This window comes from Peromyscus leucopus, chromosome 7 (genome assembly GCF_004664715.2).
Source record: "Peromyscus leucopus breed LL Stock chromosome 7, UCI_PerLeu_2.1, whole genome shotgun sequence".
Lineage (NCBI taxonomy): Eukaryota > Metazoa > Chordata > Mammalia > Rodentia > Cricetidae > Peromyscus > Peromyscus leucopus.
In genome coordinates this window covers 4793216-4804719 of record NC_051069.1, presented here as the reverse complement: position 1 = coordinate 4804719, position 11504 = coordinate 4793216, and the positions used below count along the sequence as shown (strand labels likewise).

The window sequence follows — 11504 nt, the reverse complement described above, 5'->3', positions numbered from 1 at the left end:
GTGTGTGTGTGTGTGTGTGTGTGTGTGTGTGTGCGCGCGCGCGCGCGCACACACACCTGTTGGCTCACATGGTGGTGGGGGGCTTCATTGTAATTCCATGTAAGACATCACGTAATATAGTTAAACACAGAGCTGTGTACTTCTGTAATTTTAGAGAATGTTCTCACTAAGAATGCCTTCTCTGGGTTAGAGAAATAGCTCAGTGGTTAAGAGCACCGTAGCTGCTCTTGCAAAGGACCTGGGTTCAATTCCTAGCACCCACAGGGCCTCTCACTCTGTCTGTCCAGTTTCAGGGGATTTAGCACCCTCTTATGGCCTGCATAGGCACTGCATGTGGTGCTCTTGCGAGCATGAAGGCAGACCACCTAAACGCATTTAAAAAAAGATTCCTCCAAGAGCCGATTACTCTTCTAGGGTTACCCTCTGATTTTCATGTGTGCCAGTGGTGCCTTTCCTTCAATTCTGGCTCCAAATTTAGTCTGTACTGTGACGGCCCCTGTTTGACACTAAAGTTACTGCCTTATTTTAGGTAGATATATATGGATGTGACTTTGGGAGAGGGACTTGCTCTGTAGTCCAGGGTGGCTCGGAATTTACTGTCTAGTCCACACTGCTCTCAAACTAATAGCTGACCTGAGCCTTAGCCTCCCAAGTGCTGAGGACACAGGCTTATACCACCACACCTGGCCGTCCCAGGCTTTACCTTCTCCCAAGTGCTGAGGTCACAGGCTTATACCACCGCACCTGGCCTGTCCCAGGCTTTACTCTCTTTCCTGCTGTACGGTAGAGACTGCCAGGCAGTGAACTCTTTCCCTCCTCTCTAAATACAAAGCTGAAGTATTTCCTGCCCATTCCTGGGGGGTGGGGATGGGGTTGGGGCTACTTCCCTGCTTCTCTGCCTTTCTTGTAGCTTTCAACGATTGTCTTAGAAAAGTTGGAATATTCCATATACAGAGGAAGCACATATTATTCATAGAAGTGGTGTTGTGGTGACACAGCTTACGTTTGTTTGGTTTCTGTTTGTTGGTGTTTTGCACACACACATGTACATATATGGTTTTAGAAATTATATCAGCCTGGATGATGTGTAGCCTTTAGTAAACATTATTCTGTAAACGTTTTTGCCTGTCCTCCATTGCTTTGTTCCATAATGCAGGTGTGTTCTGGCCTCTGCCTCCTGCAGGACCTGAGTCCTCACATTCTTCCATCTGTGTTCTTAGCGCTGACTTTGCATCCTTGGTGTTTGGTAGATGTGGCACGTTATACTAATGGCTGTATTAATGTTACGTTGTTTCTTGTCTTTTACAGGTAATGTGGCTTTGGATAATCTGCAGATAAAAGAAAATGCTCTGGTAAGGGTTATTATTTTTTTTTAAGCTATGCTTAATAGCTCAGTTAATTTGGCAGGCTCTTTGAAATGTTTGGTTACTAGGCATCTGTACCAGGTACCAGATAAAGTGACTGAGTCACTCCAAGCAGGGTTCTTTATTTAACTATTTGCCATTGGAAATTATGGATTAAAGATTTACAGTTTTCCTCAAATGATCAAAATAGTATTTTTTTTTTTTTTGGTAAAATGTAGTTATTTCCATGACTTAATTTGGTTGTATAGCTTTTAGTATTTTTTGCAAAATAGTTTGTTCCATGACCTAATTGTATAGCTTTGCTGTCTCCATTTGTATTACAGAAATATTTTTCTTCAGATGATCCTTAGACATTTTCCAGGCACATTAGGGCTTGGTGCTAACCCGTGATCCAAATGATATGGACGTAATGCCGTGACAGGGGAGCCAGGGTGTACTGAGGTAGCGGTAAGGTAGAACTGGTACTTTAGCTTTAGGGAGGAATTTGCATCATTTGCTGTTAAGCTAAGGCAAGCAGCACTCACCCTTTCCACACCCAATGAGGTTCTGTGTAACTTGTTATGCAAATCTGTAGCCAGAAATTTCTCTGGTCTGCCTGGCCCCTGCAGTTGGTACAAATCTCTCCCATCTGCATGTCCCACAGCCTCTTGGTCCCAAGTAAACACACAGAGGCTTTTATTATTTACAGACTATATGGCCTATGGGTCAGGCTTCTTGTTAGCTAGCTCTTATAATTTAACTCAATCCATTTCTACTAATCTATACAGAACTGAAGTCAGTGATATCTCTTAAGAAAGTTTATTCATCATATTTCAGATTTCCTGCATGCATGCTTGTATGCATGTGTACATACGTGCTTCTTTTTCTTTTTTTGAGATAGGGTCTCGTGTAGATAATGTTAGCTACAAATTCACTACCTAGCTAAGGCTTACCTTGAATTCCTGATCCTCCTCATTCTGTTTCTCAAATGCTGAGATTACAAGCATGTGCTAGATTTTCTTTTTTCTTAGTTTCAGTTTCCTAATGTGCTTGAGCACTGGTTCATTAGCAGAACCGCCTTGGCCTTGTGGCCTGCCGGGATGAGAAAGGGAGCCTGGCACATTGGAGATACTCAGAGTGGTTAGCTGTCCTCCCCTGACTTCAGGTGGCATGCCTCCATTTGTAACATTTTATTTAAAAATTTAGAACGTAACACTTCTGTTGCTAGACGTTAGAGTCAAGTTCATTTTTTTTCCCTCAATTTATGAGAAGATTTTGTAAGACAATAAGTATAAATACAACTGTGGGCACAGTATTCATTAACATCTCCAAAAGACAGATTAAGTTGTCAGCCTAATTTGAGTTCTGGTTAAAATTAAAACAATAAGTTACTTTATAATTTATAGACTTTATTACTTAAAACTAACCCCCTTTCACAATATAACCAAATCAGTTTTATTTATGTATTTTTTTTTAAATAGTTTTGTGGATTGAACCTTATGTCTTCCCTGTGCTGGGCAGGTGCTTTCACACTGCTGTATCCCTAGCCTGAAGTTTTGCTTGGGAATAGGAACTTTATTAATTGTTAAAATTATTCCAAGTGAATTAAAAATGAGCACAGAGATGGGCAGTGGTGGTGCATGCCTTTAATGCCAGCACTTGGGAGGCAGAGGCAGGTGGATCTCTGTGAGTCCGAGGTCAGCCTGGGCTAGAGAGTGAGTTTCAGGATAGGCTCCAAAGCTACACAGAGAAAACTTGTCTCGAAAAACAAAAAACAAAAAAAAAAAAAAAACAAAACAAAACAAAAAAAAAAAAGCAGGGGACAACATTTATTAGGTGACTTATATTGAACATGCCTGTCCTGACCCCTGGAGAACTGAGTCACCGCTTATTCCAGTTCTTTTGTCAAAGGTTCTGTGATCAGTTCCTCTGCACCTAGATCATGAAAATGGATTCATAGTTAATTGGACCCTACAGTTCGTAGTTCAGTGTTCAAATAGTCACAGTATTCATATATGTTAAGTAATAACTAACAGCAAGTGTGCACTGACTGGTTAAAGTTTAATAATTCTGAAGATTTGTCCTCTTTATGAATGAGTTATGGCTTAGTGACCAGGAGTCCAGATCAGGCAAAAGTTATTGTTGTTGGTTGGCATGTATAATATCTAAGAGGAATAATAGTTTGGTAAATAGTATGTTAGAGCCTTCTTTTTCAGGGGGTTTTGTTTACTCATTAGCTAAATGTATTATCTGAAAGAATTATTCAGTGATTGTTTTTAGGTGACATAAGAATATGGCCTCTGTTCTTTCCCATTTCATGCATTTCAGATAAACAACATCCATCTGTTTCATTTATTAAAATAACCTGTTTGTACCATTATTTTCCTTATGAACTCCTTTCTATTTATAATTTTGCTTCTCTGTGACTTCTTTATGTAAAACTACCGTTTAAGGAAGCATTCATAGCCATGAGTTACTCAACTGTATACTGTTGATGGACAGAAGTGATTGGGGGGTTGCTTAAAGAAGTCCTGTAATTTTTTTCTTTCTTCTGAAGAGTGAGTTGGATGTTCCTTTCAAAGTCAAGGCTGGCCAAATTGGTAAGTACTTCACTCTTCAGTGAGTTACGTAGTCCTTTGTAGTTCCTGTTTGACCTCTACTGCTTGACCCAAGAAGTCGCCTTTGCTTTACCAAAAGTGGGGGAAGTTTTTTGGTTTATGTTCAGAGTTTAGTTATTTAGAAATAATTAATTTCAGAGTTCTAAACCCAATGTGCATCATATATGATACTTAAGTATTTTTTTTTAAATGAAGGGATAGAAAATTACTCTTTAAAATGGAAGGACATTTGAACTGTGATGGTCACGACCTCCAGGCTTTGGCTTTACTACATAAAACATCTTCAGTTTCAAAGCTGATAACCTAGTTTCCTATACATTTTCTTTATATATGTGAAAGTCATACAGTTGAAAACTCTGTTGAATAGACTGTTAATGAAGCTCACTTCCCTCATGTTTGTTCACCCATCTTCACTTGATGTGTTATGCAGCAGTGTGGTATGGAGGATATGCCTTGGTAAGTACGAAGTCTCCTTCCTTGCAGCTAAACTCATATCCGTTATCCATAACTCAGCATATGTGTCTGCTGAAGAAAATTTTCAATAGGAGATTTAATCTACAAAGCTCTCTCAAATTATCCATGTGACCTAGTTTTACTGTAACTTAAAGAAACAGAAATGTCTCTCTGTATCTATCATTTATTTGTCTAGCATCTATTTATTATCTATCTATCTGTCTGTCTATCTATCTGTCTGTCTATCTATCTAACTACCTACCTATCCTTCCTATCTGTCTATCTCTATCTATCTATCTATCTATCTATCTATCTATCTATCTATCTATCTATCTTCTACATCTCTCTCTTTGTATCTATCTATCTATCCATCCCATCTGTCCATCCATCCATCCATCCGTCTATCATCTATCATCTACCATCTATTTCTCTATCTCTCTTTGTATCTGTCTATCTCTATCATCTATGCATCATATCATCTATCTGTCTCTCTAGGTAGGTTACTGTTACTTTAGAGTTTGACTTAAAGACTCATTTGTCCACTCCTCCCCTACTGCTAGGTTACATTATTTCCCTTCTTCAATCACTATTTTGCTAAATTTTAGGATTTTATTCTTTACTGCTTTAGCATCCTTTCCCCCTTTTATTGAAAATAGATTCTTTTCTCACATAATATATCCTGATTACCATTTTCCCTCTCTCTGATCTTCCCAGTTCTTCCCCACCTCCTCTCACATCTGGATCCAGTCTCTTTCTTTCTCTCATTAGAAAACAAACAGGCTTCTAAAGGATAATAATATAACAAATATAATCTAATCTAACAAAACTTAACACATTGGAATTGGACAACACAGACAGAAGGAAAAGAGCCCAAGAGAAGGCACAAGAATCAGATGCCCACTCATGTGCATGTTCAGGGATCCCATGAAAACACTAAACTGGAATCCATAATACATATGTAGAGGACCTTGTACAGACCCATGCAGACCCTGTACATGTTTCCTCAGTCTCTGAGAGTTCATATGAGCTTTGATCATGTTGATTTTAGAGGGTCTTGTTTTCTTGGGGTCTTCCATCCCCTCTGGCTCTTACACTCTTTCTGGCCTCATCTTCCTCAGGGTTCTTTGAGCCCTGAGGGGAGGGAGTTAACAGAAACATTCCATTTAGGCTATGTCTGGCTGTGAGTCTCTGTACTTGTTCCCATCTACTATAGGAGGAAGCTTTTCTGATGTTGGCTGAGCAAGGCACTGATCTATGAGAAGAGCAGGATGTCATTAGGAGTCATTTTATTGCTACATTTTTATTATTAGTTTTTATATGGTTTTCTCTTAGGTCCCTGGACTATGTAATCTTAGGTTCTTTTTCCTCCAAGCAGTGTTGGGTATGGCTTCCATCTTGTGGAGTGGGTCTTAAGTCAAATAAGACGTTGATTGATTAACCCCACAAGCTTTGTGCCACCATTGCCCTAGCATATCATTCAGACAAGAGCATCGTAGATTGTAGGGTTTGTATTTATGTTTCTCCTTTGATATATTCAGAGTGTCTTCCTTCAAGGATGCTAGAACCTATGTGAAGGCACTCTTGGTACTGGAAGCTTCATCTGGTTACAAGAGATAGCCAGTTGGGGCTCTGTCTCCCCCATTATCTGTCTATTTCATTTAGATAGCCATCATGTATATAAATTTTAGAAAGCTTCTGCTGTATTATATTTCCATAATAACCATCCAATAATCCTTAATTTTAATCTCTATATCTCCCCATATTCCCTCCCTCATCTCCTTCTCTCCTCTTTCTCCCTACTTGATCCTCCCATTCCAGTCCTTTCCATCCATTCATAATTATCTATTCTATTTCCCTTTCCTAATGAGATCTGTCTGTCCCCTCAGTCCCTTACTGTATACCTAACCTCTGTGGTTCTACAGATTGTAGCTTGGTTATCAATGACTTACTAGCTAATATCCTCATATAAGCAAATATATGCCATATTTGTTTTTATGGGTCTCGGATACCTCAGGATGATTTTTTTTTTCTAGTTCCATCTAATTATCTGGAAATTTCATGTTTTCATTTTTTTAAATGGCTGAGTAATACTCTATTGTGTAAATGTATCACATTTTCTTTATCCATTCTTCTGTTTAGGGATATCTAGGTTTTTTCCAATTTCTGGCTATAATGAATAGAGCAACAATGAACATGGTTGAGCAAGTGTCCTTGTGGTAGGATTAATCATCCTTTGGGTATATGCCCAAGAGTGGATAGCTGGATCTTGAGGTAGATCGATTCCCATCTTCCTGAGAAATCACCACACTGATTTCCATAGTGGCTGTAAAAGTTTGCACCCCCATCAGCTACTGAGGAGTGTTCCCCTTACTCTACATCCTCGCCAGCATGAGCTGTCATTTTTTTTTTTTTTTTTTTTTGATCTTGGCCATTCTGATGGTGAAAAATGAAAGCTCAAAGTAGTTTTGATTTGCATTTCCTTGATGACTAAGGTTGTTGAACATTCCTTTAAGTGTTTCTTAGCTATTTGAGTTTTTTCTTTTGAGAATTCTCTTTTTAGATCTGTACCCCGATTTAAAATTGGGTTATTTGTTTACTTAATATCTACTTTTTTGAGTTCTTTATGTATTTGAACTTGAACTACAAATATAGCAAATTCAAGGCAGCTTGGACTCTGCCTCTAAAGAAAAGGTAGAATGTGTGGTTGGGAGACAGCTTAGTGAAGTAGTTGCCTAGCATGTGTGGGGTTCCTAGGTTCAGTCTCCAGTACCACATACACTCATAAACGAGACTGTCATGTAACTAACTGAATTACTTCAGGACCTTTTTGGGGGATGACTTGATAAGTCAGGGTAAATGGAGAAAAGGGTAAGGAACAGGCAGTCCTTTTCTGTTAAAGGGCTATTGTCTGTGTTTTTGATCTTATACTCTCTAAGAAGGCAATTTCTTGTGAGGAGGTCATGAAGTTATGTGTAAATACTGCTGGCAATGGTCGAGAGACGGCAGGAACTGACCTACTCTGGTGATGGGATGGCCAAACACCCTGATAGTTGTGCTAGAAACCCCATCCAAGGACTGAGGAATCTGGATGCAGACATCCACGGCTGGGCCCCTGGTGGAGCACTGGGAGTCTAATTAGTGAGAAAAAGGAGGGTTTATATGAGCGAGAATTGTTGAAGCCAAGGTTGGATAAAGCACAGGGACAAATAACCAAATGAATGGAAGCACATGAACTATGAACCAAAGGCTGAGGGGCCCCCAACTGGATCAGGCCCTCTGAATGGGTGAGACAGTCATTTGGCTTGATCTGTTTGGGAGGCAGCTGTGCGGTGGTGCCGGGTCCTAGGCTCGTTGCATGAGTTGGCTGTTTGAATCCTGGGACTTATGCAGGGACGCTTGGCTCGGTCTGGGAGGGGGGACTGGACCTGCCTGGACTGAGTCTATCAGGTCGATCCCGGTCCTCGGGGGAGACCTTGATCTGGAGGAGGTGGGAATGGGGGGTGGGCTGGGGGGAGGAGGAGGGGGGCGAGAGGGGGAGAACAGGGGAATCTGTGACTATTATGTGGAACTGAATGGTGTTGTAAAATAAAAAAAAAATATATAGTTGTTACTCACTATAAAAGTATAAGAATTAGAAGTGATCCAGAAGTGTGCTGACGTGACTTATAGGCTCCTCTGACCTGGAAGCCGTGAAACAAACTCAACAGCTTTACAAGCTGAAGAGAAATGAAATAAAAAATATTTTGATTATTTTAAATTATATGGATGTGGCTCTGTGTGTGTGTGTGTGTGTGTGCGCGCGCGCGCGCGCGTGCGCGCGCACACGCGCACGCGCATGAATGCAAGTACCCACAGAGGCCAAGGGTGCCCTTGGAGGTGGAGTTAAAGGTGTTTGTCAGTCACCTAATGTGGGTCCTCTGAAAGAGCAGTATATGTGCTTAACTTATCCACTGAGCCATCTCTCTGGCCCTTGAGAAATGAAAATTTTAATGCAGAAATAATTTGATATTCTATCCCTGGCACTACATTTCCACATTAAACTGACTTGGTTACATAGCTGTCCAACTGACCAGAATATTATCCCTTGTAGAACATTATTTTATTTCCTTTCAGTTTGTTGTATTGTTTTTCAGTTTGTTTGAATGGTGAGCACCTTTCTTTAAACATTGCCAGTGATGATAGTCATACGACTTCCTATCCGCAAGCGAGTCAAGTCAGATTTCTTTCTAATAAATCTTGTTAGCAGCACTCACCTGATATCTATATTTTTTAAAATGAAAATGATGGGGACCAGAGAGATGGTTCTGCAGTGAAGAGCACTGTCTGTTCTTGCCCTTGCAATCCTCAGCACCCACATGACAACTCACATCTCCTAACCCCAGTTACAGGGATCCAACACCCTCTTCTGACCTCCATAGGCACCAGGCATGCATGTGGTATACATATATGCATGCTGCCCACAAAACCATACACATAAAATAGATAAATAGAAATTATGATGAAGGAAGATGTTTGATATTTTGTTTTTGGAACATGGAAAACTTCAGGGGTAGGAAAGGTTAGGACAGAATTGTAATCATGACAACTGGCTAGGACATTAGCTGTCTGTGGCCTTGGAAAGAGGAGTTTGGAAAAAGATAAAGAGATAATGAAAAGATACCCCAAATGATTTCACTTGTTTCAGAATTCAGATCTCCTCTCTATTCTGCATGCATAGCCTTCTCCTCATACAACACCAAATGAGTTACTAATATTAGAGCCATAGTTCTTCTGTGAAGAGTGATAGTTTTATGGGCTCATTTCTGAATATCATTAGACTGACTTTGAATGTGCTGGTGGTGAGTCTGGCTTTGAACTCTTGATCCTCCTGCTTCTGTCTCCCAACTGCTGGGATCACAGGTGTGCACCACCATGCTCAGCTTAATACCATTGTTTCTAAGAGAGAACGTATGTTCTGCTTCTGAGTGATTTGTCAGTACATAATTGTAAACTAACAAATCTGAGTTGTATAGCATTAGCAACGTAAAAGAAGATAATGCTGGCTGTGAAACAGCATGCCTTGCCTTCAGATATGGCCTCTTCCATTCATTGCTGTTTGACCTGCTGCCCACATTCATAAAGGAGAGAAGGGACTTCTCTGCTGCTTTGGTTCCTGTTTGCACGGACACTACAGTGGCTGTGTTGATGGCCACGGGCAGTACTTACAGTGGCTGTGTTGATGGCCACGGGCAGTACTTACAGTGGCTGTGTTGATGGCCACGGGCAGTACTTACAGTGGCTGTGTTGATGGACGGGCAGGGGGGGGGCAGGGCAGTACTTACAGTGGCTGTGTTGATGGCCACGGGCAGTACTTACAGTGGCTGTGTTGATGGCCATGGGCAGTACTTACAGTGGCTGTGTTGATGGCCATGGACAGTACTTACAGTGGCTGGGTTGATTCAGTTGCTGGTAAGGCTGGAAGATTGTGTCTTCTGGTGTGTCCAGTGCAGAGCTCTGACTCCAGCATCTTTACTGATGACCTCGCTGGACACAGATGATTAATTTTTGCCTCTCTGAGACTGAGCTGCCTTTTCCTTTTCCAAATTTCTGTGATCACTGTTTGACTTACCAAATGAGGTATTGTCATAAAGTTTAGAAAGTATAAAATATACATTTTATTTATTTATTTCTCTTTTTTTATTTTATTTTATTTTTTATTTTACAATACTATTCAGTTCTACATAATAGCCACAGATTCCCTTGTTCTCTCCCTTCCACCCTTCCCCCCTTTTTTCTGGAGTGACAAATATACCAAGTGCCTGAAGAGTTTTGTACTTTTCATGAGAAATGAGAGCTTTATTTGTATCTTCTTCAGCAGTCAAATAAGGATTTAAGACGGAAATTGTGTTTCTTTAGATAAATTAACTTTGAAGATTCCTTGGAAAAACCTTTATGGAGAAGCAGTCGTTGCCACCCTAGAAGGATTATACCTGCTTGTGGTCCCTGGAGCAAGTATGTTGTTTTACACTGTAATCATTCAGTGACATTGCAAGCAAGTGAAACTGTTCCCCTCTGAAGTTCTCTAATATGAAGAGGAGCAAGAACGTATGTCAGACACTGACCCTATGTTCATAGGGCAGTGAGTAAGCATACCGTTACATATGTAGACACGTGTGCCGTCACATTTGTATACCAGGGGCTTTTCTGTTGTTGATGAAGACAGTACAGTCAGTCAGGTTTAACTTTACTTCCCACGAGTACGTATTTGGTATCTCAAGCTTTTTTAAGAGTTGCTAGGCAGTTGTTGATAGATGTATGTACTATTGAAGAATGAATTGAAGTAAGAAATTTAACATGTACCAGTATGTTAATTTACGTATTTTAAGACTGGAAACTTTTCCCATATTTTGTTACTTCTGATTTTAAACAGGTGTTCGTTCACACATGTGTACCAGGTTGTTTCTTCCTTAGGAATAGCAATATTTTAATAATAGTTAATATTTTGAGATACCGAAGCTTGATATCTCTAGTCATTGCTGTTTTCAGCTAAGATGGACAATATGAAAAAAATCTGAATGCTTTGGGAAAAATTACTCAGTTTCCCAGCCATAATATGGATATAGTGTTTCTTTTTCATCTTGCTTGTTTCACTGTCTACAATACTAGCTTCCTTGTTTAGTAGTTACCAACTAAATACATACTTCTTCAATGCTTTTTGTGTATCTTGGTTGTCAAGGTGATACTGAAAAGTTTTGAAAGGTAGTGAATATTAACTGTTTCTTTACTATTATGAAATACTATGATTATTTCCCTTTTTTTCTCTTAAAAATATTTTTTTTTTAGTTCATCATACAGATAATGCCTCTCATCATGGCAGCTTAATATATGTGCTACTATATTTCATTAAAAATCTCCTTCTTATAGATTTTTTTTTAACTTTTTTATTTTCTTAGAATATTATTATCAGATATGAGATTACAGATAAAATGATGTGTTAGGATTATTAATTACCCCCCAGATACTTTGTGAAAACACTTTTATCAGTCTACATTAATACCAGATAATAGATGTAATTATTCATTTTTTTTTGTTTGTTTATTTGTTTATAGTT

General features: G+C 39.6%; 1 long non-coding RNA gene across 1 annotated transcript; it reads left to right on the top strand.

The window, feature by feature from the left end:
* The first annotated feature begins 1307 nt into the window (after window positions 1-1307).
* On the top strand, window positions 1308-10397 carry LOC119088301. The gene is made up of 4 exons (XR_005091922.1): window positions 1308-1352; window positions 3901-3943; window positions 4392-4417; window positions 10310-10397. It is a non-coding gene; the product is annotated as an uncharacterized LOC119088301 (long non-coding RNA).
* The last annotated feature ends 1107 nt before the right edge of the window (window positions 10398-11504 follow it).